We start from the raw sequence: 24,564 nt of genomic DNA on the forward strand, positions 1-24,564 counted from the left end.
ACTGTGAGGCAGCAGTGCTACCCACTGAGCCACCATGCCATCCCCAGGAGAATCTCAGCAGGTTTTCAGCCATTATGACTGTGCTGTCTCTTATCAGACAATTCACCTCAATCCTGCAACTTCCTGCAAATCTTGTGCAAGAAGATGAAGGGCACCACTTCTCTTCAGCTGAATGCAGACTTTCTCAAAGTAGATTAGAAATCCAGTTGACAAACGGCAAGCGACTGACACCCCAGATGGGACTCGAACCCACAATCCCTGACTTAGAAGGCTAGTGCCATATCCATTAGGCCACTGGGGCCACACATTTGATGGAAAATCACAGCCTTTATGTACTGCACCCGACCTCTCATACTGTGTGTTTCTGAGTGTTACACTCTCACTGATTGTTTTTTACCCCAACCATCTCATGCTAAATTGTTGGCTATTTGATTAATCAATCTCACTTCCCATTTGTCCCCAAACGGACAGACGAGAAATTAAACAAACTCCAATGTTGCACAACTCAAGTCTGAGGAATATGGAGCAGACAAGAAAATAGCAAAGGGCTCAATGTTATTTTGTGCAGCACCTTGAAGATATTTGCAGTTAGTGGGGAAGGAGTAAGTGGAGATGTTGCAAACAGCTGCATTGAGGACAAATCAACAGAATCATAGCAGGCATTCAGCCCATTGTGGCTGTGCTGTCTCTTTCAGACAATTCATCCCAAGATCTCCCAATTCCTGGAATTACCTTGTGCAAGTTTCTAATAATCATCGTTAAAAATCAGACAACACCAGGTTGTAGTCCAACAGGTTTATCTCAAAGTACTAGCTTTTGGAGCGCTGCTGCTTCGTCAGGTGGTTGTGGAGTATAAGATTGTAAGACACAGAATTTATGGCAAAAGTTTACAGTGTGATGTCACTGAAATTATATATTGGAAAAAAATCTGGATTGTGTGTGAAGTCTCTCATCTTTTAGAATGACCAGGTTGGTTTCAGTTCTTTCATGTGTAAATCACAAAACGTTTTTCATTGCCAAGTGAAATGGCAAGCTGTCCAATAAAAGGTAAATGCTGTGAATGCTGGAAATCTGAAAAAGAGAAAATGCTGGAGAAATCATGACTCAAAAACATGATTGAGTTTTCTGAAAAAGTCACAAAGAGGATTGATGAGGGCAGAGCGGTGGATGTGATCTATATGGACTTCAGTAAGGCGTTCGACAAGGTTCCCCATGGGAGGCTGATCAGCAAGGTTAGATCTCATGGAATACAGGGAGAACTGGCTATTTGGATACAGAACTGGTTCAAAGGTAGGAGACAGAGGATGGTAGTGGAGGGTTGTTTTTCAGACTGGAGCCCTGTGACCAATGGAGTGCCACAAGAATCAGTGCTGGGTCCACTACTTTCCGTCATTTGTATATATGTTAGTATCATTATGAGGTATCATTAGTAAGTTTGCAGATGACCCCAAAATTGGAGGTGTAGTGGACAGCAAAGAAGGTTCCCTCAGATTACAACGGGATCTTGATTAGAAGGGCCGATGAGCTGAGGAGTGATGGGTGGAGTTTAATTTAGATCAATGTGAGGTGCTGCATTTTGGGAAAGCAAATCTTAGCTGGGCTTATAGACTTAATGGGAATGTCCCAGGGAGTGTTGGTGAACAAAGAGTCCTTAGAGTGTAGGTTCATAGCTCCTTGAAAGTAGAGTCACAGATCGATAGGATAGTGAAGAAGGCGTTTGGTATGCTTTCCTTTATTCTAAATCAGTTGTGTACAGTCTATGCAGAGAGATAAGAACCAACAAAACACTGGAATGTTGACATTTCTCAAAGCTTCTGTATCGTTGTGAACAAAAGGCATTTTGTACTTGGGCAGGAACCAATCACTGTTCATTGTCAGGCACCAAGAGGGTATGTGAATTGAAATAACAATGTGATAATTTGTCAGAAAGACCTGAGACTGTGTTGTTTCCCTGTTACACCTTGGGAGCAGCTGCCCGAAACTTTCGTGTATCCCTCAACATGTCATCTGAGATGTTGGAACATGCTGGGCTGTAACACTCGCTTGATGCCAAGACTTTACACTGGCAAATGGCTATGTGTGCCCTAGTAGCATATTGGGTAAACCACTGTCCTCCTAAGTGTGGGATTGTGGGTTTAATTTCCCTCTGGGCTGCTTACGTTTTAAGCTTAGTCATTGTAGCTGAATCTTGTACCATACCAATTTTATCATGATCCAAATTGACTGCATTTTCAAACTACTCTGTTCAAAATCACTGAGCCTGTGTTGAGATTATGGTGAATGATGTGTAATAGAAACTTGCACAAGGCAATTCCAGGATTTGGGAAATCTTGGGGAGAATTGTCTGAAAGAGACAGCACAGCCACAATGGGCTGAATGCCCACTAAGATTCTGTTGATTTAGAACATACTACATAGAACACAGAACAGTACAGCACCGAACAGGAACCTTCAGCCCACGATGTTGTGCCGACCATTGATCCTCATGTATGCACCCTCAAATGTCTGTGACCATATGCATGTCCAGCAGTTTCTTAAATGTCCCCAATGACCTTGCTTCCAGAACTGCTGCTGGCAACGCATTCCATGCTCTCAAAACTCTCTGTGTAAAGAACCTGGCTCTGACATCCCCTCTATAATTTCCTCCAACCAGCTTAAAATTATGACCCCTGGTGTTAGCCATTTCTTACCTGGGAAATAGTCTCTGGCTATCGACTCTATCCATGCCTCTCATTATCTTGTATACCTCAATTAGGTCCCCTCTCCTCCTCCTTTTCTCCAATGAGAAAAGTCCGAGCTCAGTCAACCTCTCTTCATAAGATTAGCCCTCCAGTCCAGGCAGCATCCTGGTAAACCTCCTCTGAACCCTCTACAAAGCATCCGCATCTTTCCTATAATAGGGCGACCAGAACTGGATGCAGTATTCCAAGTGTGGTCTAACCAAAGAAAGCATTTGTCCTCAATGCAACTTTTTCCAACATCTCCACCTAATTCCTCCCCACTAACTGCAAATATCTTGAAAGTGTTGCACAAAATAACATTGAACCCTTTGCTATTTTCCTGTCTGCTCCATTTTCCTCAGATGTGAGTTGTGCAATGTTGGAGTTTGGTTGGTTTCTTGTCTGTCCGTTTAGGGACAAATGGGAAGCGAGATTGATTTATCAAGCAGCCAATTTTTTTAGCATGAGATGGAAGTTGTAAAAAACAATCAGTGAGAGTATAAAACTGAGAAAAACACAATATGAGCCATCAGGGTGCAGTATTTAAAGCCTGCCAGTTTAATAGCAGACATGTAGCCTCAGTAGCCTAACGGTTAAGTTATTGGGCTCCTAAGCCAGGGATTGTGGGTTCAAAACCCCTTCTGACAAGCTAATTTTCATAGGTTGCCCTTGTTGAACTTTACTTCCAATCTACATTATAAACATCCCCATGTCTGCATTCAGTTGATGGGAAGTGCTGTCCAACATGAACTTGCACAAAGTTGTCGGGGATCTGCAGGATTGGGTCAAAATTGCATGAAAGAGACGGCAGAGCCACAATGGGGAAAGAACTGCTGAGATTGTCCTGGGGCTGGCACTGCTGCCTCACAGCGTCAAGGACCTGGATTTGATTCCTCCCTTGGGTGTCTGTTTGTGTCGAGTTTGCACATTCTCTCCATGGGGTACTCGGAGTGCATTGTGTTCCTCCCACAGCCCAAAGATGTGCAGGTTTGGTGGATTGGCTTTGGGGAATGCAGGGTGAGAGGATAGGGGTTGGGTCTGAATGGGATGCTCTTCAGAGGGTCAGTGTGGACTTGCTGGGGTGAATGGCTTGTCCCCCTCACTCTAGGGCTTTTATGAACATGTTTGGAGCAGATGGTCAGAGCTCTGCTGCAGATCCCAGTCAAGGCTTTGCTCAGGGACTGGCATCCAGGTGTGTGTTCATATCCTTCTTTTCCCTGATCTTCCAGAATGTTCTGTTCCTTAGGCCAACAGGGTCATGAGCTGGGTTCACATCATCCAATGGGGTCACATTGCCAGGAGCTAGACAACGGATTTATTCAGACTGACACTTCCAGTCATCGAGTCATAGAGATGTACAGCACAGAAACACACCCTCGGTCCAACCCGTCCATGCCAAACAGATATCCCAACCCAATCTAGTCCCACCTGCCAGCACCCGGCCTATCTCCCTCCAAACTCTTCCTATTCATATACCCATCCAGATGCCTTTTAAACGATGTAATTGTACCAGCCTCCACCACTTCCTCTGGCAGCTCATTCCACACACACACACCACCCTCTGCCTGAAAAAGTTGCCCCTTAGGTCTCCTTTATATCTTTTCCCTCTCACCCTAAACCTAAGCCCTCTAGTTCTGGAGTCCCCCACCCCAGGGAAAAGACCTTGGCAGTTTACCCTATTCATGCTCCTCATGATTTTATAAACCTCTGTAAGGTCACCCCTCAGCCTCCGATGCTTGGATCCTATCCTTAGAGGAACTGGTATCAGCTTCCACCGCTGTGACTCTGTGTTCAACCTCATCCGTCCTCATTTTCAGGTCTCCCAGCTGCTGTTCATGCTTCTGCAGCATGATAGAGATCGGGGCCAGCTTCACCTCTATCTGCTTCCCCAACATCTTGCGAGATTTCGCAAGCTCCTTCCCCAGGGCCTGGTCGGTAATCGAGTCCGAGGATCCTGCAGGCTGGGCCGGGGGCCTGGCCCCGGACACTGCTCCTCCCTTCTTCAACATCCCTGGACGATGAAAACGCAGGTAAGTTGGTTTTTCACAATGTCCTGGGACTCCACAACCTTTTCAGAGTCCCAGGATATTGCGATGGTCTGGATTGGGCGGGATAGAAATTCTTCCCCCTTGTGCTGTGGTGCGAAGCTCTGCAACATGATCGTCTGAGATCACCGCCATCTTGGATCCCCAGAGTGCAGTGAGAGGATCAAACTCAGAAAAACACACAATGAGAGGTCAGGGTGCAGTATTTAAAGGCTGGTATTTTTGCTTTAGCTGTGCAGGCCCAGTTGCCTAATGGATAAGGCAGTGGCTTCCTGAGCCAGAAATTGTGGTTTCAAATCCCATCTGGGGTGTCTGACTCTTCCTTATGTGTCGTTAATCTTTCATCCACTTTGCAAACATCCCCATGTCTGCATTCTGTTGATGGGATGTGGTGTCCCATGTGACATTACACAATTCTTTTGGGGATCTGCAGGATTCAGGCTGAATTCCCTGAAAGAGACAGGACAGTCACAATGGCTGAAAACCTGCTGAGATTTTCCTGGGGATGGCATGGTGGCTCAGTGGGTAGCACTGCTGCCTCAGTGTCAGGGACCTGGCTTTGATTCCTCCCTTGGGTGTCTGTTTGTGTCGAGTTTGCACATTCTCTCCATGGGGTACTCCGGGTGCTTTGGTTTCCTCCCACAGCCCAAAGATGTGCAGGTTTGGTGGATTGGCTTTGGGGAATGCAGTGTGAGAGGATAAGGGTTGGGCCTGGCTGGGATGCTCTTCAGAGGGTCAGTGTGGATGTGATGGTCTGAATGGCCTCCTCCCACCCCACTCTAGGGCTTCTCTGAACAAGTTTGGAGCAGATGGTCAAAGGCCCAGTCAAGGCTTTGTGAAGGGACTGCCATCCAGGTGTGTGTCCCTGTGCTCCTTTTCCCTGATCTTCCCGAATGTTCAAATCAACATCATCACATTAAAGATATTTTGTTTCTTGTCTTAATGAGAAGGGATTTGCCTTCAAGAGCACATAGGTTTTGGATGTTGTCTCTTGAGATTTGCTGATGAAACCGTTGATGTGCAGGGTCAACTGCAGATAATGGCAGAGACACTCTACAGTGGTGACTGTCAGCGTTACCAGTCGTGAAGACTTCATCCAAGAAACTGACGGTAATCTTAACCGCAGTCTCACCACGGTCTGCAAATCACAATCGGCTTAACCACACTCAAGAACTAAAGAGAAACCAAGAACATCTCACCGATATTACCATGAAGGTTGGTCACAGCAAAGGATCAACAGCGAGACCGCAAAAACACATTTCATATCTCTCTGTGCTGGAACTTTCTGCTGTCTTTCTCCATTGAAATAATATCCAGCTGCTTTATTCTTCCTACCAAAGTGTATGACCTCACACATTCCCACATTGTCTTTCATTTGCTGAGTTTTTGGCCACTCCCTAAACCCATCCATCTCCCTCTGTAAACTCTGTGAGTCAGCCTCAGCAGTTGCCTTCCCACAAATGTTTGTCCAATCTGTGGATGTGGCACTCCAAGTTCTCCAACGATGGCCTAACTACCTCACATGTCCATCATAGCCTCCTTGCAATTGTATTCAATACCTTGACTAAGAAAGGTAAGGGCCCAAATGCATAACCACAGCCCCATCAGTTCCAACCTTGAACCCCCAGATTTCAATCATTTCCATTGACATATTGGACCTTATCATAAATACCAAACATGCAGGTAATCTGGGGTTCAGCTGGTAACGTTGACAGAATATAGCTTAGACTGACACCAACACAACCAAAACAGAAGATGCTTTTTCCATAGATTGGTAGCTCTATCTGTTGGAGCCCCAGTGGTCTCATGAGTAAGGCACTAATTTGCTACACCAGAGATTGTGGGTTCAAATCTTATTAGGGGTATTGATTTTGGTGAAATCTTCACTGTGTCGCTGATCTTAATCCTGTGTGGTCACGCGACCATGGCAACAAAATCAGGAATTCTCAATTGATCAGCTGGAGAAATTTGACCTGACAGAAAATTGCCCAAACTAAATTAAACAGCAGCTATCAGCTCCAGAGAACAGTGCAACTAAGATCAAAGAGCGACAAAGACTCAAGAAGAACCAGTTCCAACCAGACTGAGGGTTGTATATTGGAGAAGTGTCAGCCTGAGACAATCCACTGGAAAGCTCCTGGCATGACAACAGTTAAGGGTATTGGTGTGACCCCATTGGATGATGTGAACCCAGCTCATGACCGTATTGGCCAAAGCCATGGAAGATTCTGGAAGATCAGGGAAAAGTAGGGTAGGAACACACACCTGGATGCCAGTCCGTTCGCGAAGCCTTGACTGGGCCTTGCAGTGGAACTCTGACCATCTGCTCCAAACCTGTTCAGAGAAGCCCTAGCTTGGGGTGGGAGGAGGCCATTCAGACCATCACATCCACACTGTCCCTGTGAAGAGCATCCCATCCAGGCCCAGCCCTTATCCTCTCACACTGCATTCCCCAAAAGCCAATCCACCGAACCTGCACATCTTTCGACTGTGGGAGGAAACCAAAGCACCCGGAGTACCCCATTGAGAAAATGTGCAAACTCTAATCAAACAGACACCCAAGGGAGGAATCAAAGCCAGGTCTCTGACACTGTGAGGCAGCAGTGCTACCCACTGAGCCACCATGGCATCCCCAGGGGGATCTCAGCAGGTTTTCAGCCATTGTGACTGTGCTGTCGCTTTCAGACGATTCACCCCCCATCCTGCATATCCTCAACATTCTGTATTTTTCTGACACAAGGTTCCACCAACCCAACACAGACCTGGGGACTTTTCCAGAGGAGATGAGAAATCGACTTGACCTCAGAAGAAGATCAGCCATGAAGACAAGGGTTAAAAGTCAGACACCCCAGATGGGACTTGAACCCACAATCTCTGGCTGAGAAGGCCAGTGCCTTATCCATTAGGCCACTGGGGTCACATGTGTGATGTTAAAATGGCAGCTTTTAAGTTTTGTTTTGCAAGAACACACTGACTGTGGCTCAGCCAGCACCGAGTCAGTGCCCTGGACTGAGGGGATTCTAAATCTCCTGGTTATATATGTTTTTCTCTTTACCCCCGCACTGCTGCCTAACTGTGGTAGTGCTTATATTTTCCCCAGCACTCATGTTGTGTGTGTGCAGGTGTGAGACACAGTGAAAGACAACAGATGGACAAATCTTTATTCAATTCCCACCACCAGGAAGAAAGGAAACACCCGAGTGGCCAGTGACAAGCATCAAAGGGCAATGCTGTGTGACCAAACAGTGAGGGGGAGGGCACTCTCTGAACAGTTCAAGGATGTTGGGAGACACTGCGTGCTCCTTCTCCAGGGACACTCGGGCTCGAACATAACCATGGAAGAGGGTCAGGCAATCGGCCCTAACAACCAGTTTGGCCAGGCCCAGGAGCAGACCCACGAGGAGATCCTCTGACCAACCCTCCCCCCTCGGCACTGGGTGCCCAATGATGGGGAGTGTGGGGCTGAAGTCCAACCAGAAACGGAGGAGAAGGTTTCCCAGAAAGCTAAAAAGGGAGTGCAAGTGTCCTGTTCCATGGACTCCACAGCACCACAGAACAAGCAGTTGGGCTGGGAGTCCGTGAACCACCACAATCTGCGGACTGCCGCGTGCAATACCCTCCACCCCAGATCCCCGTGAGAAAGGGGGAGGACTCCCATGTAGAGAGCCCTTCACTGGGGATGGTCCCCACCGCCCGGTGGTAAATGGGTACGCCAGGGTGTGTCCGGGAGGTGGATGATTGTGTGCAGCAGCAGTCTGTACAGGGCCCTCTGTGATACACCCCCGAAAGGGATAAAACTAAAACTCCGGAGACAGCTCAGGTTGTGGGGCACAGTCTCCCGCAGGAAGTACAGGACCCCTGGGGCCAATGTGAAATTCCATCGGGGCAGGAGTGAGTGCAGACGGGATCCCACCGCACACCTGAGCATCCTCCAACTGGGGCACTACGTGGGGTCTGAGCACCGTCGTTTTAAGGTGTCGGATGGTGGTGGCCACGTACCGGACGTCTCCCGCTGCCCTGCTCGCTATATCCTGCGGCAGCGTCCAGCCCAGGCCCCCACCATCCAGCACGTCCCCGACCCTGGTCACCCTCACAGTCCCGGCCCTCCCCTCCGACAGTCACTCGAACCCACGAGTACGGAGGTGCGGATTCCTGAGCAACGTCTCCCTGACGACAGCCGTTACTCCTGCCGGAGGGTAGGCGTGACGCGATTCGACCATGTTCCAGACCGTGAGCAGGTCCTGGTAAAAGACAGGCAGTGTCCTGAGAGTGACCTCCAAACCATCACGGTCCCTGAACAGGAGCTGAGTCTCGTAGTTGAGGTTACGCACCTGGTGGAAAAAATACGTCACCAGGGCACCCCGCCGAGGGGGAGGCTCAATGTAAAGGTATCGCTGCAAGGTCTGAAGGTGGAACGTCGCTACCTGGGTGTGAACGCACACCAGCGACTGACCGCCCTCCTCAATATGGAGACTCAGGACCTGCGCAGTGACCCAGTGCATCTTTTTGTCCCAGAAGAAGTGAACCAACATTCTCTGGATGTCAGCAACAAAACCAGGAGGAGGGACCAAAGTGACCAGCCGGTACCACAGCATGGCAGGCACCAGCTGGTTTATGACCAACACTCGACTCCTGTGAGACAGCACTCGGAGCAGTCCTGTACAGAGGCCTAGGCGAGCCGAGACTTTGGCCTCCAGCTCCTGCCAGTTCCCCGGCCAGGATTCCTCAGCCGGGCTGAGGTAGACCCCCAGGTCGAGGAGATGGGTGGTACTCCAGCTGAACCCCCGTAACTCCTCCGGCAGAGACTCCACCCGTCACGGACTGACCAGTCGTCCAGAATATTGGGCCCAGTTGATCCTGGTGGAAGAGACCGATGAGTACAAGGCCTGGCACTCACACATCCTCCCCAGGTCAGCAGGGTCGGTGAAAGGGAGGAGCACGTGGTCAGCGTAGGCCGAGATGACCACCCCCGTGACTGCACCGCACAGAACCAGCCCCGACAACCTCCTCCACAAGAGGCACAGGAAAGGCTCCACGCACAGGGAATCCAGCTGGACGGACAGGGGGCAGCCTTGGCGTACTCCTCTCCCAAAGTGAAGGGGCAGTGTCATGGAGCCATTAACTTTAAAACTAATTGTACCTGCCTCCACTTGGTCCACATCCACACAAGCATTTCTTGTCACGAATCTGTCCAAATGTCTTTCTCATAGATTCCATACAATGTGGAAAAAGGCCATTTGGCCCAACAAGTCCACCCAGACTCACTCACCTACATGTCCTCCTGCCAAATGTACCCAACCTTCACATCCCTGAACAGTCTGGGCAATTTTGCATGGCTAATTTACTTGTGGGAGGAAACTGGAGGAAACCCACACAGACACGGGGAGAAAGTGCAAAATCCACACAAACTGTCACCAGAGGCTGAAATTGAACCTCGGCCCCTCATGCTATGAGACAGCAGTGCTAACCACGGAGCCAACTTGGAAACTCTACACACAGTCACCCAAGGGAGGAATCAAAGCCAGGTCCCTGATGCTGTGAGGCAGCAGTGCTACCCACTGAGCCACCATGCCATCCCCAGGAGAATCTCAGCAGGTTTTCAGCCATTGTGACTGTGCTGTCTCTTTCAGACGATTCACCCCCCCATCCTGCAGATCCCCAAAAATCTTGAGCAAGAACATGTTGGGCACCACTTCCCATTAGCTGAAAGCAGACAAGGGGGATTTCTCCAAAGTCAATTAGAAATAACGTTGACAGTGAACAAGCCATAAATAATCAGATACCCCAGATGGGACACGAACCCAAAAACCCCTGGTTTAGGAGACCAGTGCCTTATCCATTAGGCCGTTGGGGATACACCCGTCAAGGTCAAATGGCAACCTTTAAATACTGAACCCTGCCCTGTAATATTGTTTTTTTCTGAGTTTTCTACTCTTACTGATTGTTTTTTACACCTTCCATTTCATGCTAAATTGTTCGCTGCTTGATAAATTGATCTCGCCTCCCATTTGGCCCCAGACGGACATTTGAGAAATCCCAGCCGGTCAGACAGCGTCCGAGGACCAGGAGAGTCGACATTTCGAGCATAGGCCTGAAGAGCTTATACTCGAAACATTGACTCCCCTGCTCCTCGGATGCCGCCTGACCAGCTGGACTTTTCCAGCACCACACAGTTTGACTCTGATCTCTCACATCTGCAGTGCTCACTTTCTCCCAGTCGAGAAATCAAATCAAGTCCAACTTTGCAGACCCACAGTTTGAGGCAAATGGAGCAGAAGGAAAAGGGCTCAATGTTATTGTGTGCAGCACTTTCAAGATATTTGCAGTTAGTGGGGAAGGAGTAAGTGGAGACGTTGCAAAAAGCTGCATTGAGGACAAATCAACAGAATCTTAGCGGGCATTCAGCCCATTGTGGCTGTGCTGTCTCTTTCAGACAATTCACCCCAAGATCTCCCAAATTCCGGAATTGCCTTGTGCAAGTTTCTATGTCACCTCATTTGTCATAATCTCAACGTAGGCACAGTGGTTTTTAACAGAGTACTGTCGATGAAAAATTCAGTCAGCATGGATTGAGATGAAGTTGACATGGAATGAAAATCAGCAACAAAGCCCAGGATTAAAACCCAAGTTCATCAGATGGGACTTGAACCAACAATTACCAGCTTAAGGAAGCCAGTGCCTTATCCATTAGGCCCCTAGGGATCCCACTGTGTATTCTGTGTGGAAAGTGTTGACCTCAAACGAGTGCTACAGCTGAGCATGTTCCAAGATCAAGGATTATACGTTGAGGGACACACTGAAGTATGGAGCAGCTGCTGTCAAGGTGTAACAGTTAAAGAACACTGTCTAAGGCCTTTCTGACCAGTTATGACATCGTCCCTTCATTTCTCAGACCCTCTTGGTGCCTCAGAATGAAGAGAAATCGTTTCCTGTCTCAGGAGAAAGATCTGTCCGAACTTGCGAGACCCCCCTTTGTGGAAGAGAACCAGCCCTATATCGGGACATTATGTTGCTAATGTTCATCTGGTTGATCAGTGGAAATTAAAAGCCATGTCACGCAACAGGCAGAGTCAATCTTTAGCTGAGTAGAAGTTCAGCAGAGAGAAACAGACTTACTTTGTGATATAATAGGTAATTCCTGTCCCATTGATCTATTAACTGCAGGGAACTTTCAGATACGTTGTATCTTTAGAGCAATGAAATATCCTCCCAAGATATATGCTTTCACTCTCAACTGAAGATGTTATAACTTCAATGGCTAAGAGTATTAATCAATAAATCAATGCCAAGCCAGTTGAAGTATTACACTTGGCACATCATCATCGCTGTAATTGCAGAATGCAGCATAACCTATTCCATCTTCTAACCTACTGACAGCCTAATTTTCAGAAGTCTCCTTACACGACTCTGAAAACAAATTAAAAGAAACCAATTAAACCAAATAAGCTCAAATTACAATGTCCCAGTCATTTAAAAAGGCTCTGTAACAAAATTCAAAATCTCCCAAGAAAGCTTACACTTACAGAGTCACAGAGTTGGACAGATCCTTCGCTCCAACTCGTCCATGCCAACCAGATATCCGAAAGTTATCTAGTCCCACAAACCAGCATTTGGCCCATATCCCTCTGAAGCCTTCTTATTCATGTCCCCATCCAGCTGCCTTTTAAATGTTACAGAGTCTTAGAGTTATACAGCACGGAAACAGACCCTTTGGTCCAACTTGTCTATGCCGACATGATATCCTGAATTAATCTAGTCCGACTTGTCAGCATTTGGCCCATATCCCTCTAAACCCACCCTGTTCATATACCCCCATCCCGATGCCTTTTAAATGTTTGGAGGAGCCGGTGTTAGACTGGGGTGGACAAAGTTAAAAATCACTCAACACCAGGCTATAGCCCAGCGGGTTTATTTGGAAGCACGAGCTTTCGAAGTGATGCTCCTTCACTGGGTGGTTGTCTTCACCTGATGAAGGAGCAGCGCTCTGAAAGCTAGTGCTTCCAAATAAACCTGTGGGATTATAACCTGGTGTTGTGTGACTTTTAACTTCTAAATGTTGTTATTGTACCAGCCTCCACCACTTCCTCTTGCAGCATGTTCCATATAAGCACCACCCTCTGCATGAAAAGGTTGCCCCTTAGGTTCCTTTTAAATTATTATTCCTCTCACCGTAAACCTTTTCCCCTCTGTTTTTGTACTCCCCCACCCTGGGGAAAAGACTGAAGCTATTCACCCTATCCATGTCCCTCATGATTTTATAAACCTCTAAAAGGCCACCCTTCAGCCTCCGACGCTTCAGAGAAAATAGCCTCAGTCTATTCATCCTTCCCCGAGAGCACAAACCCTGTAACCCTTGCAACACCCTTGTAAATCTTTTCTGAATGCTTGCAAGTTTTACAACATCTTTCTATAGCAGGGAAACTAGAATTGAACACAGTATTCCAAAAGGTGGCCGAACCAATACACTGTACAGCCACAACCCAACATCCCAATTCCTATACTCAATACACTGACTCATACAGGCAAGTGGATCAAATGCCTTCTTCACTGTGCTCTCCACCTGCAACTCCTTCTCTTCCTAATCTGTGTGTTTGTGAGTTACAATAATTTTTTTTGCATTCTGATATGAATAGATTCACTCTTTTGTTCATTCAACATATCCAGGTTTAATTGGCTACTTGTAAACACCAATTCAATTGGTTTGTGAGGAAGACATCCACAAAAAAGGGTCCCTTTTCAAATTAACCTGTTAGTGACCAACCAGGGATCCAGGTAAATGAAGAAAGGAAACCATTTCATCCCTGCTCACCAGGGAGATTAACAATTTGGGGTATCTGTCTGGAACTGTAATAACGTGGGGAACAATTCTCACACCAACCTCTCTTTGTAAGTGCTGCATGTATTTACGAAACAATGCCTTCACCAGAACATCTCAGTGATATATTTAACAGTCCATTCACATTAATCACTCCAAGGGCATGATCTACATTAAGAATATAAACAGTAAGTGGTGAAACTCTCAGGTTCGGAAGCATCTGCTGAAAAAAACGAAATGAATATTGCAAATTGATAATTGTGCTTCTCTCCACAGATGCTACCCGACCTGCATTTCAATATTTCCTGATTTTATTGCAGATTTCCAGCACATGTGGCATTTAACTTGTATATAATTTTTTAATGTAAGGAGAATGGAGACTTGAAAGTATTGAATGGGACTTTTGCTCATTAATCTCTTGGGAATTGTCTGCTATTGAATGATTTGATTCAGACTTTAGACAAGGTGCAATCATGACAAAGTCTGTGGGATTGTACTTATTATATATCAAGGAACAGCTCATCAAATAAGGCAATCCTCTGAAACATATGAATTCTCACCTCAAGTTTGGGGAGAAAGGTATAAAAGATAAGTATTAGAAGGGGTGAGATCTGATCAACTTCAGAAAAACTCTGATCTTAAAACTACAATTCTACAGTGAAAGTGAAATATTGCGAAGTGTATGGTTAATTGTCGATGATATTTGTTCCTCCTTATTTAATTTCTATAAGTATCTGTAGAGTAATTTATAAACATATATTTACGAACCATTTTCATGCATTATTTTGGTAATTTTATAATTTGCCATTACTTTCTCTTCACCTTATTCAAGGAGAGTGTTTATTACAGTGAGTGATACCACACAGTATTTCAATTGCACTGAATTGGTTTTGAAAGATAACTCAATAAATGCAGATTGATGCTGTCGATGGTTCCTGTCGATATATTTCGTTGACCTGTTCAGACGTGTTATGATGTTAAGTCTTAGGCAGAAAGAGGAAGAAGGTATAAATAAGGTTCAAGATACTGAAGACAGACAGAGCCCTGGAGATAACAGGAATGAACTCAAACTAGGAAATAGAGAATTTGAAGGGACCATGCAATGTTTATGGAAAACAGGATTAAGGAACCTCCAAGGCATTTTACAGAGGGATAACAAGCAACAGGTCACCAGGGAAAGGGTATGTCTTCTCAGAGCAAAGGAGGGAATTTACACATGGAGCCGGAGGAAGTGGGTGAGGTTCTTAATGAATAAACTGCATTGGTATTTCCAAAGGATTCTGGGTAGTCCAAGATGGAGGACGGGAAAATGTTGTGACTGTTAGAGCTGCCCCTTTTTTGAGGCATTTTAGGTGTTGGGGGTGATTTCCTCAAATTCCAGGAGCAGCAATTACTGTTTTATTATGTAACTTTGGAGAAAAATAAACTCAAAACAACGGCACTTTTAAAAGGAAGAAAATCAGACAAAGAAAGTGAGTACATGGTCAGGGGGGCGGGAGGGAAGAAACCTACACTGCTCACTGATATGGATAGGAAGGGTCGAGAGGGATATGGGCCCAGTGTGGGCGAATGGGACGGGATTAGATTAGGATATGGGGTCGGCATGGACGCGTTGGACCGAAGGGTCTGTTTCCATGCTGTACATCTCTATGACTCTATGACATGGTGGATGGTCTTTTATATTGATATTCTAGAGCATGTCAACATTAAAAAGGAGTTGTTGGATGTTTTGAAAAGCATTAAGGTAGACAAGTCCACAAGACCTGATGGAATCTATCATAGAATCCTGAGAGAGGCAGGTGTGGAAATTGCTATGGATTTGTACAAAATATTTGTATCCTTTATAGTCACAGGAGAATTCCCAGAGGACTGGAGAATACCCAATGTTGTTTCTTTCCTTAAGAATGGCAAAAAGAATAATGCAGGATATTAAAGGCCAGATTGGCTTCCTGTTATTCATTGCTTGGACATCACTGTCTGTGCCTGGATGGTACCCTCTGGAAGTCACTCTGTAAAGATCTCCACCCCTCTACCTTGGGGTCTCAGGATCTCAAGGTGTTCCTCTCTTTGGCCAAGGTTTCGGTTCATGTGTAATGGTTTCCTGAATGTGGTTCCTGTGAAGTGCCTTGTGCCATGAAAAGGGATCCCTACATGCAGGCTGTAGTTGGGTTGAAGTGTTATGGAGAGCAGGCAGGAAAGTGGAGTTGAGGCCAAGATGAGATCAGCCATGATCGTGTGGGATGACAAAGCAGGCTCGAGGAGCTGAATTGCCGAATTTTTAAGATCTTCGGAACACAACCAAAGACTGAGCTATCAATTGCCGTGGGTGTCTAACATGGTATCTCACCTCAGATGCATCATGAAGAGGATGTCCATGTTCAAAGCCAGGGGTTGTGAGTTCATATCCCATTTGGGCTGTTATGTTTTTAAACATGAACTCCGATCAGCACCCTGTGTCTGTTTGATCTCAATTCCAGTTAATAAGGGGAGATGGTGGTGCAGTGCTAGACCTGGAGTAGGAATCCAGAACACCAAGTTCATGGTGTGGGGGAGATGGACTGTAATCCCACCATACAAGGTGGTGAAATCTCAGCTCAGGAGGAGCTTTGTCTGATGGGAACCATATATTGCTATTGAGGTTTGTTAGGAAGCCAACTGGTTCCATATTCTCCTTTCAGGAAGAAAACCTGGTGAGACTACAGACCCACAGCAATGTGGTTGACTCACCCTCTGGGCAATAAACACTGGCCTCGTCAGAAACATATCGCATTCCTTCCCTGTAGCTCGGTCACAATCCTGGAACACCCTCCATTGATTCATTGTAGGTTTACCTCAACAAATGGTCAAAAATCACACCACACCAGGTTATAGTCCAACGGGTTTATTTGAAACCCCAAATTTTTGAGCATTTCTCCTTCATCAGGTGTAATGAGAGAGGAGGCATCAGACACAGAATGTATAAGTAAAATATCAAAGGGTCATACAAGTGATGTGAATGTATTGAACAAATCCAAAATGGCCGACTCCCTCCTGTTAAATCTTCAATCAGTTCGAAAGGAGATACAGGCAGCACATGGATTGCAGTGGTTCAAAAAGATAGCTCCCCATCACCTTTCAGGGGAAACGAGGGAGAGGCAATAAATGTTGATCTAGCCAGCAATGTTGACGCCCTGGAAATGAATAAAAACAATCCCACAATGGAATAAACTGCCAGGGGAAAAGTCATAGTGTAATGACTTGAAAACATCAAGCCCCAACTTTGGATGGTTTCTATTGTTATGTTTTACATTATCATCCAAAACGCACCAGTCATTGACATAAAGGTTATGATTTGGAGGAGCCGGTGTTAGACTGGGGCGGACAATGTTACAAATCACACAACACCAGGTTATAGTCCAACAGGTTTATTGGGAAACACTAGCTTTCGAAGAGCTGCTTCTTCATCAGGTGGTTGTGGAGCAGGATCTTAAAACACTGAAGTTTTAGCAACAGGTTTGCAGTGTCATAGCATGTAATATTAAACAAATTGAGCTGAAGTCTTGCATCTTTTAGAATGATCATGTTAGTTTCAGTTCCTTGTTATGGACATCCCAGACCTTTGTTAAAGTTACATTCTCAAGAGAGTTTTAACAATCGGTGCCATCTCAGCTCAGATAATGCATTGAAGATGTGAGGTTAAAATCTGTCTGTGTCCCAATGTTCGGTCAGACTGATTCTATTTCTAAAGTGGCATTTACAGAATCTTACATGGTTTTATGCAGTTTTTGAGCAAAACAAAAGATAATTCTGAACGTCCCTATTTATCCCACAAACGTATATGTGTGTGCGTGCAGGGGAGACCGAGTGAGTGTGTGCATTTGGGTTTGTGTGGGAGGGGGCGATGGTGTGAGTGTCTGTGAGAGTATGTGTATGTGTATGTGTTTGAGTGTAATGGGGTATACATCTGTGAGAAGGTGTGTGTGTGGGTGTGAGTGTGGGAGTGTGTATGTGTATTGTGTGACAGGATGTGTGTGTGTGTGTGTGTGTGTGTGTGTGTGTGTGTGTGCGTGCGTGCGTGTATGTGTGTGTGTGTGTGTATAGTGCAGTGGGGCCAGCTGTAGTGTGACATGAACCCAAGGTCCCAGTTGAGGCCAAGGTCCCACTTCTATGCTGTCGTGTTGGTATTTAACAGGAAAAAATGCAGGTGAAATAAAGTTATTCCACACTCAATAATTTATATTTACATTTAATGATTTGGACCAAGATAACAGTGAACCTAAAGGTGGACGATTCATTGAAAATATTTGGTTTGCAAATAATGATAGACACAGTGAAAAGTTTTGTCTTGTGAGCAATACAGGCAGCTCACAGAGTTCAGTAACATAGATAAGTAAATAATAGGGAAACAGCAGCAGGAACAACAACACAGGTACAGGCGAATACTAAGAGGCTGTGAGACTGTTCAGTATTCTAATAACAGTAGGGTAGAACCTGTTTCAAAACCGGTTGGTGCATGTGTTCAGGCTTCTGTACCTTCTCCCCGATGGTAGAGGTTGTAGAAAAACATTGCCAGGGTGGGATGGGTCTTTGAGAATGCTGGAGACCTTTCCTTAACAGCGGGCCTGGGAGATGGATTCTATAGATGGGAGGTTGGCCTTTGTGATTGTCTGGGCCAAGTTCACCACTCTCTGTATCCGTCTCCGATCTTGAATGGTACAGTTACCCAATAAGGTAGTGACACATCCAGACAGAATGCTGTCGATGGTGCACCTATAAACGTTGGCAGGTGTATTCTCTGTCAGTAATATCCGATGTTCTGGAGGGATCAGTGTTGAAGGGTTGGTTTGTTGATGAGTGTGTGATGAGAGCTGGCTTCCAAAAGCAATCTCTCCAACTGCACTCTCAGGAATCTCGTCTCCATCCAGAAACAGCAGCCACTTGATCACCACCTTCAACATTCAATCCTGCAGATCCTCGAAAATCTTGTGCAAGATCATGTTGGATAACACTGACCATCAACTGAATGCAGAGATGGGGATTTTTCCAAAATAGATGAGAAATAATAGAAAAGCCACAGAAACACCCCAGATGGGACTTGAACCCACAATCCCTGGTTTAGGAGGCCAGTGCCTTATCCATTAGGCCACTGGGGCCCCACTTGCTGATTTCCAATGGCAGCCTTTAAATACTGCACCCTGACCTCTCATCGTGTGTGTTTCTGTGTGTTGTACTCTCACTGATTGGTTCTTAACCCTTCCATCTCATGCCACATTGTTGGCTGCTTGATAAATTGATCCTGCCTTCCATTTCTCCCCAAACGGACAGATGAGATATCAACCCAAACTCCAACTTTGCACAACTCAAGTCTGAGGAAAATGGAGCAGACAGGAAAATAGCAAAGGGCTCAATGTTATTTTGTGCAGCACCTTGAAGATACTTGCAATTACTGGGGGAGGTGGAAGTGGAGATATTGCAAAAAGCTGCATTGAGGACAATTCAACAGGATCTTTGCGGGCATTCAGACCATTGTGGCTGTGCTGTCTCTTTCAGACAATTCACCCCAAGATCTCCCAAATCCCAGAATTATCTTGTATAAGTCTCTACTAAACAGAATTTGCCATAATCTCAACACAGGCACAATGATTTTTAACAGAGTAGTTAAAAAATCCAGTCAATTTGGATTGAGATGAAGTTGACATGGGATGAAATTCAGCCACTGCAAAGACCAGGCTTAAAAATGAAATCCCTGAAATCCCAGATTTCAGAGGCCAGTGCCATAGCCATTAGGCCATGAGGGCATTATATTGGCAGACCACTGGGAACAGTTGACCTCAAATGAGTGTGAGAGCCAAGCACACTCCCAGATCTGTGACAACACACTGAGGGACACACTAAAGGTTCAGGCAGCTGCTGCCAAGGTGTAAAAGGGAAACAACACAGTCTCAGGTCTTTCTGACAAATGATCACATCGTCCTTTCAGTTCTCAGACCCTCTTGGTGCCTGACAATGAACAGAGATCGTTTCCTGCCCAAGTCCAAAATGCCTTTCTTTCCACAACGATACAGAAGGTTTGAGAAATGTCAATATTCCAATGGTTTGTTGGTTGTTTTCTCTCTGCATAGACTGTACACAACTGATTTAGAACCACTGTATGCATTTCCAAATGATGTTACAAACTGTTTCAATATTTTTTTAACAAATTCAAGTTGAAATGCAAATCAAATTTAGTATCCCTTTGTCCCCATCTCCAACAAGAATACTTGAGTAAAGTTGTGAGGAATTCATCAGACCAATGAGACTCCAGGAATTCTTCCAAGATGTCAGCAATGATCCCAATGAGCCAACCAACGAACGGGAACAGTCATCAGAGAGATCCATTGTGGAGCGACCAAAGAAGGAGTCGATTTGTATCCCTGCGGAGGGCCGCTGTCCTGACCTTGAGATGTATGCTCAACCGTCAGGAGATGGGTGAATGACAGATTTAAAAATCACACAACACCAGGTTAGAGTCGAACATGTGGAAGCACTAGGTTTCGGAGCACTGCTCCTTCATCAAGTGGTTGTGGAGAATAAGATTGCAGGACACAGAATTTATAGCAAATGTTTACAGTGTGATGCAACTGAAATTGTATCTTGAGAAATTGTATCTGGATTGTTTGTTAAGTCTCTCATCTTTTAGAATGGCCAGGTTGGTTTTTGTTCTATCACATGTAAATTGCAGAACTTTTATCAAAAGTTACATTCTCAAGTGAACTTTAACAATTGGTGTCGTGTGGGCCCAGATGATGCATTGAAGGTGTGAGCTTCCCTGTGTGAGGCTGTCTGTGCCACAATGGTCAGACTGATTCTAATCTAATAAACAGATTTACAGCCTCTCACAGGAATTCATATAGTTTTTGAGCAAAGTAAAATGTAATTTTGTAAGTACACGTTCATCACACAAACTTACATGTGTGTGTGTATATGGGCGTGTGTATATGTGCGTGTGGGTGTGTATGTGAGTGTATGTGTGTGTGTATGTGTGCGTATATGTGTATGGGTGTGTATTTGTGTGTATATGTGCGTGTGCATGTGTGTGTGCATATGTGTGTGTATATATATATGTGTGTGTATATGTGTGTGTATATATATGTGTGTGTGTATATGTGTGTGTATGTATATCTGTGTGTGGATGTGTTTGTGTGTGAGGGTGTGTATCTGTGTGTGTATATGTGTTTATGCATGTGAATGTGTGTGTATATATGTGTGCATGTGTGTGTGTGGGTGCGTGTGTGTGTGTATATGTGTGTGTGTTAATATGCGTATGCATGTGTGTGGCTGTGTGTGTGTGGGTGTGTATGTATGTATATATCTGTGTGTGTATATATGTACGTGTACGTGTGTGTATGTGGGTGTGTGTGTGCATATGTGTATGTGTTTGTGTTTATGTATATACGTGTATGTGTGTGTATGTGTGGTTATGTGTGTGTGTGTAAGTGTGTGTGTATGTGTGCATGTGTGTGTGTATGTGTGTGTGTGTGTGTATGTGTGTGTGTGTACGTGTGTGTGTGTGTGTGTGTGTGTGTGTGTGTGTGTGTAGTTGAATGGGGTCACCTGTAATGTCCCAGTTGAGGCCATCTCCATTGTTACCAAACTTGGTGATCAGCCTCTGCTCGGCCACTTTTCATTGTTGCCTGTCCCGAAGTCCCCCTTGGAGGAAGGTCCGAGGTCGAATGTCCCGAATTGCTGAAGTGTTCTCTGACTGGGAGGGAACACTCCTGTCTGTTGACACTCAGAACAGCCCCACCCCCCCACCCCATATATGCACACGCACAAACACACGCACACCCACACGCACACGCGCGCACACACACACGTGCACAGACACACACACACACACACACACACATATAAGCACATATAAGTTTGTGGGGTGAATTTGTATTTGCAGAACTACATTTTATTTTGCTCAAAAACTGTATGAACTACAGAGCTAAGGAGAGTATTGTGGCAGCTTCCAGAATCAGGTGGCTCAGTGGTTAGCACTGCTGCCTCACAATACCAGGGTCCCAGGTTCAATTCCTGCCTTGAGAATTGTGGAGTTTGCACATTGCTCTGGTTTCCCCCCACAGTACAAAGGTGAATTGGTCATGTTAAATTGCCCATAGTGTTACCTGTTTCCACACTGTAGGTAGTCTAATCCAAGGGAAGGATCTGAAGGCCCTAATTTATGAGGGCTCTAAACTCATGCCTTTCCAGGACTTCTCAGCGGTGGGAAACCAGAAAAGAAAACCTTACGATGATGAGCCTAAGACATAGGAATGGAAGTAAGGCCTTTCAGCCCATCGGGTCCACCCTGCCATTCAATCGTGAATGATGGGCATTTCAACGCCACTTGGTGGCACTCTCATCGTCACCCTTAATTCCTTGCGTGATCAAGAATTTATCAATCTCTGCCCTGAAGACAATTAACGTCCTGGCCTCTGCTGTGCTCCACGGCAATGAATTCCACAGGCCCACCACTCTCTGCCTGAAGAAATGTCTCCTCATTTCCGTTCTAAATTGACCCCCTCTAGTTCTCAGGCTGTGCCCATGGGTCCTGATGGAAACACATTCCCAGCATCCACCCTTTCTAAGCCATGCATTATCTAGTAAATTTGTATTAGATCTCCCCTCAACCTTCAAAACTCTAATCAATACAATCCCAGGATCCTCAGCTGTTCATTGTATGTTAAGCCTCCCATTCCAGGGATCATCTGTGTGAATCTCCGCTGGACATGCTCCAGTGCCAGTATGTCCTTCCTGAGGTGTGGAGCCCAAAATTGGATACAGTATTTCAAATGGGTCCTAACCAGAGCTTTATAAAGTCTCAGAAGGACATCGCTGCTTTTACATTCCAACCCTCTTGAGATAAATGGCAACATTACATTTGTTTTCTTAACTACGGACTCAACCTGCAAGTCAACCTTTAGAGATTCCTGGACTATCATTCCCAGATCCCTTTGTACTTTGGCTTTATGAATTTTCTCACTGTTTAAAAAATAGTCCATGCCTGTATTCCTTTTTCCAAAGTGTAAGTCCTAGCATTTGCTCAGGTTGAATTTCATCAACCATTTCCTGGACCACTCTCCTAAATTGTCTAAATCTTTCTGCAGCCTCCCCATCTCCTCAGAACGACCTGCTTGTCTGCCTAACTTTGCATCATCGGTGAACTTCGCCAGAATGTCCCCCAGTCCCTTCATCCAGATCATTAATATATAAAGTGAACAGCTGCGGCCCCAACACTGAACCCTACGGGATACCACTTGTCACCAGCTGCCATTCCAAGAAAGAACCTTTTATCCCAACTCTCTGCCTTCGTCAGACAGCCAATTCCCAATCCATGCCAGTAGCTCACCTCAAACACCATGGACCCTCACCTTACTCAGCAGTCTCCCATGAGGCACCTTATCAAAGGCCTTTTGGAAATCTAGGTAGATCACATCCACGGGGTTTCCCTGGTCTCACCTACTTGTTACCTCTTCAAAGAATTCTAACAGGTTTGTCAGGCATGACCTCCCCTTACTAAATCCATGTTAACTTGTTCTAATCCAACCCTGCACTTCCAAGAATTTAGAAATTTCATCCTTTCTGATGGATCCTAGAATTTAACATACAACCGAGGTTAGGCTAACAAGCCTATAATTTTCCATCTTTTATCTTGATCTTTTCTTGAACAAGGGGTTACAACAGTGATTTTCCAATCATCTGTGACTTTCCCTGATTCCAGTGATTTTTGAAAGATTGAAAATACCCTCTACTATTTCCTCAGCCACCTCCCGCAGAACTCTCGGATGTAGACCATCGAGGCCGGGAGATTTATCAATTTTTAGACCTTTTAGCGTTTTGAGCACTTCCTCTTCTGTAATGGCTACCGTATTCAAATCTGCCCCCTGACTCTCCTTAATTGTTAGGATAATGCTCATGTCTTCCACTGTGAAGACTGACACAAAGGATTTACCAAGTTCTTCAGCCATTTCCTTATCTCCCTTCACGAGCCTTCCTGCATCAATTTGGAATGGCACAATTTCTACTTTTGCCTCTCGTTTGTTTCTTATGCATTGAAAGAAACTTTAACAATCATTTCTAATATTACTGGCTAGCTTAACCTTCATATTTGATCCTCTCCTTCCTATTTCTATGTCTTTGTTATCCTCTGTTTGTTTTGTCGTCTTCCCAATCTTCTGATTTCCCAGTGCTCTTGGCCACTTTGGAGGCTCTCTCTTTCCCTATGATACATTTCCTGACTTCCTTTGTCAGCCCTGGCTGTTTAATTCCCACCCCCTGACGGATAATGTTTCTGCCAAGAGAAGACTGAGGGAGTTTGGGATCCAGTACTCTCTGAGGTATCCGGCGGTGCTCCGATAACCTTACATGGATCCGTACATCTCTTTGATACATCGGAGAAGCCAAGAGACTTTGTGGACAAATAAACTGAATCTGAACAATTTAGTATCTACAAATAGTGTTGTTTGGTTATGTCTTTGTTGTTTTTTAAAGAAACTGAGGAAGTCCAGTTGGAGCTTTCTTTTCCTTGTTTTCCCGATTGGTAATAATCCGGTTTAAACTGTGTTTGGTGGCGGTTGAGATGTGTACTTTCAATTTCTAAGAGAAGTTATACCAGAGGATAGGTGGGGTATTTACCCCATCGATCTTAAATGTTTTTTATCTTTATTCATATTGCTATTCTATGGTATATTTACTTTCTATTCTGCTTGTGTTTGTGGTACGGCTCTAGCTAGAAGGAGGGAAACTGTTTGGGATGGCTAGATGCCCAGTTATGGGCAGTTTGGGATGGGTAGTTGCCCCCTTTGGGCAGGAGGTGAGTTCCCCTATTCAGCGCCATTGGCACTTTATATGGTGGTTTGTATTGCTTTTAATCTTTGATAGTTTTGTAGGTTTGTTAAATTTCGTGGTTTCAGTTTATGTAGTTTGTATATTTGATGGATCATATGACACTAAGGCTCAGTGATTTGTGGTTCGTGTTC

At 45.3% G+C, this 24,564-nt stretch overlaps 3 non-coding genes across 3 annotated transcripts; all 3 read right to left on the reverse strand.

Moving 5' to 3' along the window:
• Positions 1 to 228: 228 nt before the first annotated feature.
• trnar-ucu (transfer RNA arginine (anticodon UCU)) lies at positions 229 to 301 on the reverse strand. Its single transcript has one exon. It is a non-coding gene; the product is annotated as a tRNA-Arg (tRNA).
• A 7,307-nt stretch (positions 302 to 7,608) lies between these two features.
• trnar-ucu (transfer RNA arginine (anticodon UCU)) lies at positions 7,609 to 7,681 on the reverse strand. Its single transcript has one exon. It is a non-coding gene; the product is annotated as a tRNA-Arg (tRNA).
• Positions 7,682 to 18,638: 10,957 nt separating this feature from the next.
• On the reverse strand, positions 18,639 to 18,711 carry trnar-ccu (transfer RNA arginine (anticodon CCU)). Its single transcript has one exon. It is a non-coding gene; the product is annotated as a tRNA-Arg (tRNA).
• Positions 18,712 to 24,564: the final 5,853 nt, after the last annotated feature.

This window comes from Chiloscyllium punctatum, chromosome 18, assembly GCF_047496795.1.
Source record: "Chiloscyllium punctatum isolate Juve2018m chromosome 18, sChiPun1.3, whole genome shotgun sequence".
Taxonomy (NCBI): Eukaryota; Metazoa; Chordata; class Chondrichthyes; order Orectolobiformes; family Hemiscylliidae; genus Chiloscyllium; species Chiloscyllium punctatum.